Here is a 7,988-nt window from a genome sequence, read left to right as displayed (position 1 = left end):
GATGTTGATCCAGTGACAACTGATGCGTATCAGCAAGATGAGTTTAATGATGTCCAGTGGGTCGTTCAAGAAGAGGGTTTTCAAACTCCTGAATTACATTTTCACGATATTGAGCCAGAAGTTATTACTTTAGATGTTGGGAATAATGAATGGATGAATGATGATAAAGGTGAGAACTTCATAAGTGGCGACACTGAAGAAGAAGAAGAAGATGATGATGATCCAGAAGATGGTTATGAGGAAGAAAGTGATGAAGATAGTGATTAATTTATAATATAGCTTAAATCCAAGAATAACTAAACTGTTTCTTTTTTTGTTTGTTGAAAATCGTATCTTTATTCGTGACTTAATGACAAACTCCTGTGGTAATTATTTATTTATTTAGTATTAGTTTTGTAAGGCTTAATTCTTTTCTTGTGGCAATTAGTATTAGTTTTGTAAGATTTGATTAGAATTGGTTCATGTTGTTCTTGGTAATCGATTATATATTTTGTAGGATTGGTCAAGCTTTTGATCATGGTGGCATGGTGAGTTTTCATCATCTTTGTTGCTTATGAATTGTCTCTAATAAATCCTCAATTTCATGAGTGACTTCCCCTAGGCAAGCTTTGACGGTGACCAAATTGGCGAGGAAACTATTCATCAGTGAAAATTTAATCTTTAACAATAATAACATATTTTAGTCGTCATTGAGTTTGAAGGGTCTTGCAAGAGTTTTCACCAAACAAACAACAACGATATCATTATTTACCGACGAAATGAAACTTTGGTCAAGGAAGTAGTTCCTCATAAACTATGAATGTTTAGTCAGGAAACAATGGTCTTCTCGCCATTGAATTTGGCGGATTCCAAACAAATTGTCGCCAAAAAAAATAACGACGAATTTTTATTTCCTCACAAATAACTCCTTATTCTGAGAAAATAATTCTTCGTAAAACACAGAACTTTAGTGAGGAAACCTAAAACTTGTCGCCATTAAATTTGACGGGTTTTGCACAATTTTCCACCAAACTTACCGTGAGAAAACAATAATTCCTCGGTATAGGTTCTTTTGACGAGGAATTAATTTCTCGCGTAACATATATTTTTAGTGAGGAAACCTTATATTTGTCGCTATTAAATTTGGTGCGTTTCGCACAATTTTCCGCCAAACTTATCGTGAGGAAAAAATAATTTCCTCGGTATAGGTTCTTTTGACGAGGAATTAATTTCTCGCGTAACACATATTTCTAACGAGGAAACCTTATATTTGTCGTTATTTTATTTGGCGGGTTTCGCACAATTTCCGCCAAACTTATCGTGAGGAAACAATAATTTCCTCAGTATAGGTTATTTTGATGAGGAATTAATTTCTCGCGTAACAAATATTTCTAACGAGGAAATCTTATATTTGTCGCTATTGAATTCAACGAGTTTTACAATTTTTTCCGCCAAAACTATAACGACGAAATCATAATTTCCTCGTTAAATGTGTATTTTACGACTAAAAAGTTCCTCACCAAAATCTCAACTTTTCTCGCTAATAATATCCTAGCTTGTGAGACCAAATAATGACCATTTTTAGTGAGAAACTAATATTTTTGTCGTGAAAAGTAGTTTATTGTGAGAGAAATTTGTTTCTCGTAGAAAACATGAGAATATTTAGTGAGAAAACAAAATATTCATCGTAAAATGTGACATTTTATGAGGAAAATAAATTCTTCAAAAATAAATTCCTTGCTAAATAACCTTTGTGTTGTAGTGTATGAAAGCGATATCACGTCCTTCCATATGCGCTTTGTCTGTCTTTTTCAAACTTTTTTTTAAAAGAGGGTTAGAAGTGTCTTTAAAAAATATATATTTACATGCCTAGTCCATATAAGAAAATGCATGAAAAGATTGAGAACCCTATGCCCAACCTTCTAGGCCACACAATATAGCACCAAAGACTTAAAAGACTAATAGGGTTATCAAATTATTTCTTCTCCCATCCACATTCAACATACGGTTCTTATGCCACCACTTTAATTCGGCTGCCTCCACCACGACACCATGATTGCGCCGCCGCAACATGACGCTACCTCACCAGATAAGCATGATATCATCTTCATATATCACAACCCCTTACACACTAACGGTCACCTACAAAGAATATGAGAGACTCAGGGGGCATATATTAAACTTAAATGAGAATTAAAAGGAAATGAGAAAAAGAAAGAATGAGAAAAAGAGGGCCAAAATGGAAAATGGAAGGAATGATTATCATTCGATCCTTTGTTTACATGTCATCAAGAATTGGAAAGAGAAGTAGAAATAATTCTAGATATGTGTTTTTTTTATAACATTAACGTATTTATTAATTTGGAGGAATCAAAAACATGACTAGGTTAATTACCAAACGACTTCTCGCATATAATGTGAATTTATACATGGGATTAAGCTCATAATTTCATGTTATATTTGCCATGAAAATTTTGTTGGAAGTGGGATTTTGCTGGTGTGTATATATCAACTAATAAAAAATATGTAGAGGGTTGGTTAATTTTTGTTGTCAATGTAATAGAGAGGGTTGTCTCTGCATATTTACTAATCGTAGGGCTGGCATGGTATGAGAATTTACCACGATTACCGCAAAACCAACTGAGCTAATTAAATTGGTAACCGACTTTTGCGGTTGGTTACCGTACCAATTATAGACTTGGCGGTACGGTACGGTAATAGATTTTCATTACAACGGTAATTACCGTACCGACAGTTAATTTCCTCATACCTCATTCGCAGCTTCAACGCCTCTCACTCTCTCTGTCTCTCAACCCTCTCAAGTCTCACCTCTCTGGTACCTACTCTCACTCTCGCTTACTCTCAAGCTCGACCACTCTTAGCCGTCTCCGTCGCTTCCTCTCGAGCTCGACCGCTCTCAGTCGCTGCCTCTCTGGTCTCTCGATCTCTCTCGATTCTCTCTCATTAGTAGTTTAGTACTAGATGGGTCGTTGTTTACTACTTTGGCGTAAAACTTTGACAGTCACTTTCAGTGTCTCCATTCACAGCTCATCATGTTTCAAGGTTTCACCATCTGGGTGTTAATTAGCTGCCAAATTATTGCATTGTTGCATACTATAGGTTGTTGGCTTGCTGCATACTATACATTTCTCTCATTTGTGTGTTTTCTTGTTTGTTAATGGCAGAAGAACTCAAGAACTAGTGAACTACAAGGGATGGTTGGATGACTAGGCATCTAGGCAGACTAGCAACACTGCAGCCTTGCAGCAGTCCAGCAGCTTGTTCTCAACTATGTTTGTGATTTGTTAATGTGTTATTGAACAATTTGAAGTTTTGAACTATGTTTGTGACTTGTGGCTGTAATGTTGTATGATTCACTTGTATGAACCTTGTTAAGTTGGTTTTATAACTCTTTGTTGATTATTTCGTAGCAGGAAAACCCTAAAAGATTTGGGTCAGGTCTTATTTTTCATGAAAAAAAAACTGGCCCAATTTAATGTTGGTAAAGACCCAATCGTATCGTACCAACATGTCGGTATACCGACTTTGGTCGTTGGTAATGGTAATAAAATTTTGTTTACCAATTATAGTTGGTTGGTAATAGGTAATGGTAAAAAAATGTTGGTAACCGTACCATGCCATCCCTAACTAATCGTTTTGATATATAGTGCTTGATGATGCAGTTTTCTTATTGAGGTTTACTGTTAGAAGGTATCCAGACTTCTGGATTAGGTTAGGTTACAATTGAATCATTTTACAATCTCTTCTGTAATTGATATTATGTTGTAGGGATGAGTGAAGGTACATATATTGGTCTCCATAAAGTTGATGAAGATCCAAAGGTGTGGAGGACAAGTCATGAAGATCAGATTTGCATAAAGACTAATGAATGAGGTTTTCTAGTTGGACTAGGAATGGTTCACGACTTGAGTTTCCTACCATAGAGGTACTCTACCGATTGGCTTATTTAAGGGTAGAATAAATTATATTTGGAAGGTTGTTTTCAAATATATTTTCAGATTTATTAAGGTATTCAAAGTGATTAGGATTAGCTATAGAAAGAGATAAGAGTTGAATTGTTCTATCTTTTTAGCTAGATCGGTGAGTATCTAAAATAAGGTAAATATCTTTTACAATTGATTGTGAGATATAATAGGGTGGTGTGAGGTTAGATCCGGCTCTAGGAGAAAATAAAGGCTCAGCTTGTATATGTGATATAGGTGCTAGGGTTTCAGGTGCACATAGTGAAATACATCGAATACACAGTGGGTGAGAATAGAGAGAAGAAAAAGGTGAATCCAAAAAAAAGCTTAGTGCTAGAATATCTAAGTGACTCCATTAAAACCTGAGTGGCAACGTTAACGTTCTTAGTGAAGTTGATCATTCGTGTGACTACAACGATCTTAGTGAGATTGTTTCATACTTGATACTCGATCTTAGTAAGAAATATTTTACTTTTGAGAATACTATTATTATTGATTAAGGTGTAATCATTGTAATATGAATTATTTAATAGAAAAAAATGAAATTCTTTTACATATTTCGCTGCTATTACTCGTTCTTGTTTTATCTTGTATTTTTAATGAGTTTGGAGATTTTATGTCCATGACCGAGCTCTCTTAAAATGTAACTTATAATCCTTTTTTTATATTTTTTTTATAAAGATCTACTTTTCTAAAAAAATCACACGGATTGTAACAATCAATTTCACGTCAACTTCAGATCACCTTAGAGCGCTAACATCACAGCCTTCCTCACTCAACCATCTTTGCGACAATCTCTCTCTCTCTCTCTCTCTCTCTCTCTCTCTCTCTCTCTCTCTCTCTCTCTCTCAACCCAAAAGAATCATCACAAAATCTTATGTTGATGTCAAACCTCGCACCTCTCTCTCAAGTCTCAACCTTGCTTTTGGCAAGGGAGAATGTGATGAGGGCCTGATGGATCTCCACGGATAAGTCTCTAGGGTTGGTGTAGACTGTAATGCATCAGCGTTCGAGGATCTCCTTGAGTAGAACATAACCTTTTCTGGGCTCGTCATCGGGAAACCAGGAATTAGGAAGTGGAACCTTTTGAGTCCGAATGCAATGGCGCATACACATCTATACGTATTCAGAAAATAAGGGGAAAGGCGGAAGCTTTAAGGCCTCGTTTGTTTCACCGGCATACTTCCAAATGACATTTGTTGAGAAAGAAGGGGGAAAGTCGAGGTTTGAAATTCAAGGAGGAAGAGGGTTGAACAGTGTGTCAATGACCATCATTTTTTATTTTTCACATGGTTGACAGTGGAATTTAAATATATCCGGCCAACTAGGCATGGCCTGTACTGATGGCCGGTAGTCAAGCCTCATTCCATCAGTGGGTCAAAAAGATCATGAGCTCCGGAGACCCCCTCATTTCCTTGATCATTAAGGAGAACAAGTTGCAACTGTGTGTATAAAGCTGAGGAAATGAAGAAACAAAGGAGGCAATCTCCTCTCGACCGCCTTCCACTGTCATCACTTGTTATAGTAATGATGGATTTATGACGATGCCAAACTCTAACACTGTGTTTGGGTAGAGGACTCCAACGAGGGAGATGACTTTTATAAGGGATTACAAATTCCTCCGGGTCAAATCCCTCGTTTGGCAAAAAAAAGGGAGGGATTTTAATTACACGGGATTTCCACGGGGAATTTCGGAAGGGATTTCACCAAATAAAACTCATTCCTCTGAGTTCCACCTCTCCAGGCGTAACTTCAAAATTACACCGGACACTCGATTTATCGCGAATTCAACTCTTTCAATCGCTGATTTCCAGGTTTGTTCCACACTTTGGGCTTCTGATTCTCTTCACAATCTAGGGTTCCATGGTTAGAATTTGTATGTTTACATCTCCAATTTGGGCGATCTATGTTAGGTGTATAACTGTTTATTATCCTTGAGATAGTTCTTCAATTTCTTCATATGCTTTTGTTTATCGAATTGTTGAAAGGGATAAAAAACTTGTTCTGGGTTTTGTAATGGGATACGATCTGTTTCTATGTTTTACTTGTGGAGAGGCCTCCCCCGTCCTCTTTATGTCTCTGGTTTTTTGTTTTTGTTTTTGTTTTTGTTTTGAATGATTAGATATGGGTTTTGTTTGTTTTGATGAATATGTTACTGGGTTTTTGTAAGACTACTGAGAATCTCATGATCATCTTAGTGCCCTTGTTAGCTTACTGCTGCATAACTTATGAAGTTAGTATCCTAGTATCGTATCATCTAGCTTCATCATGCTTTCACTAGCTACGAGCATGTGATTGGTATCGTAATGGTTCCCATTGGGAGTAGTATGTTCAATTTAATTTCTGGCGGCACAACTGATTTACCTGTTTCTTCAGCCTACTTCATGCATGCATTTCAAGTCTGGTCCTTGTGTTTGTCTTTGTTATTGGCTTTAACTATCAAATTGATAGAACACATCAACTCATCAAGGGATGCATTTCGAGTTCTTATAATATCTAAAAATTAGTTTCATGACATGTGGTTGGTTAAAATGAAATGACGAACACTTTGCAGTAACAAACATTGAAATAGTCTTTATATTTTTTCCGATGTTACTTTGGCAATTGCAACAATTAGCTTTCAAACTTACTATTTCTGTTTAGTTAATTTTTCAAGCTCAGAGTGTTTTTTTTCATTTGGCCTGAGTATTTCCTGAGTGTTGATTATTAATAGGCTTAGCTAGGGAGATCCTCAAGTATGCTAAATATAGCTAGCTAGAGTTTCACTTTCTTCCATTACTACTAATGTTCTTGTTGCACTCGCACAATTGTTATCAGTAACATTAGTATCAGTAAGTTGTAGTAGCAGTAAATTATGATCAACAACTTGGTATTAGTTAATTAATAGGTTCCTACCTGAATGATGAATGTTGTTATTGATATAAAGTTGCGGTACATATTCATTTAATCGTTATTGCATTTTATTCCTTTCTTTCTTTCACTATACTTTGTGTACATTATACAGTAATTATATACATACATGCATTTTCTTCTCTTCTTTCTTTCGCTTATTTTCAGTCTTTTTTTTTTCACCATTTCAGTCATTCTTTATTTGATGAAGTTTTGTTCTTATGGGTGCAGTCGTGCATGTCCTAGGAATTTAGGATGGATCTTTGTCGTAAGCGTGCTAGAGATGAGTATGAGGAGGAGGGGGAAGAGAGAGAGGCTGAGGGGGAAGAGACAGAGGCTGAGAAGGAGGAGGATAGTCTAGACCAAATGAAAGCCTTTTTGGTTGCTGTAACTGGATTTAGAGCAGCAATAGTAGGTTGGTATCGTTGTAGGTTACTCAAATAGAGAGCCATTGCCTAACTGGGATGTACATAGGCAATTCTATATGGATCGATTATGTGGATCTGAAGTTGAGTGTATGGAGAACTTGAGAGTTAGCAAGTATGATTTTTCAAGACTATGTCAAGTGTTGTATGACAAAGATAGATTGCGAAGAACAAAGCACGTATCTATTGAAGAATCAGTGGCTATGTTTCTAAATATCCTTGGACATAATGTAAACTCACTAGTTGTGTATGGTTTCAGAATTGTCTTGGAGCTATTGATGGAACTCATGTTTTGTAACTGTTCGGGCTGCAAAATGACCTAGATATCGAAACAGAAAGGGAGATATTAACTATGAATTCAATTCTAATTTATAGTGTTTTTAATTCCTTTTTTCTCATCATTTTTTCCCTAGATTAATGAGTTTATAAAATTAAGTGAGGCAAGAAAATGCAGTCTACTTAGTAAAAAAATTAATTAATTATGATAAAACTAGAGTAAAAGTAAAAAAAAAAGATTAACATTATCAAATATAAAAATATGTCACCAAATTCCAAGATTGAATCCCTTTAAAAAAAAATGACCCAAACAAGTCATTTTAATAATTCATCACCCAAAGTCCTTTCATTCTAAAATTCCTTTCACTTTCAAATCCCTTCACTTCTAAATCCCTTCACTTTCAAATTCCTTGGAACCTCAAAATCCCTTATCCAA

Source organism: Argentina anserina, chromosome 2, assembly GCF_933775445.1.
Source record: "Argentina anserina chromosome 2, drPotAnse1.1, whole genome shotgun sequence".
In the NCBI taxonomy this organism is placed as follows: Eukaryota; Viridiplantae; Streptophyta; class Magnoliopsida; order Rosales; family Rosaceae; genus Argentina; species Argentina anserina.
The sequence above is the reverse complement of the archived record's forward strand: the minus strand, read 5'-3'. Positions refer to the sequence as shown.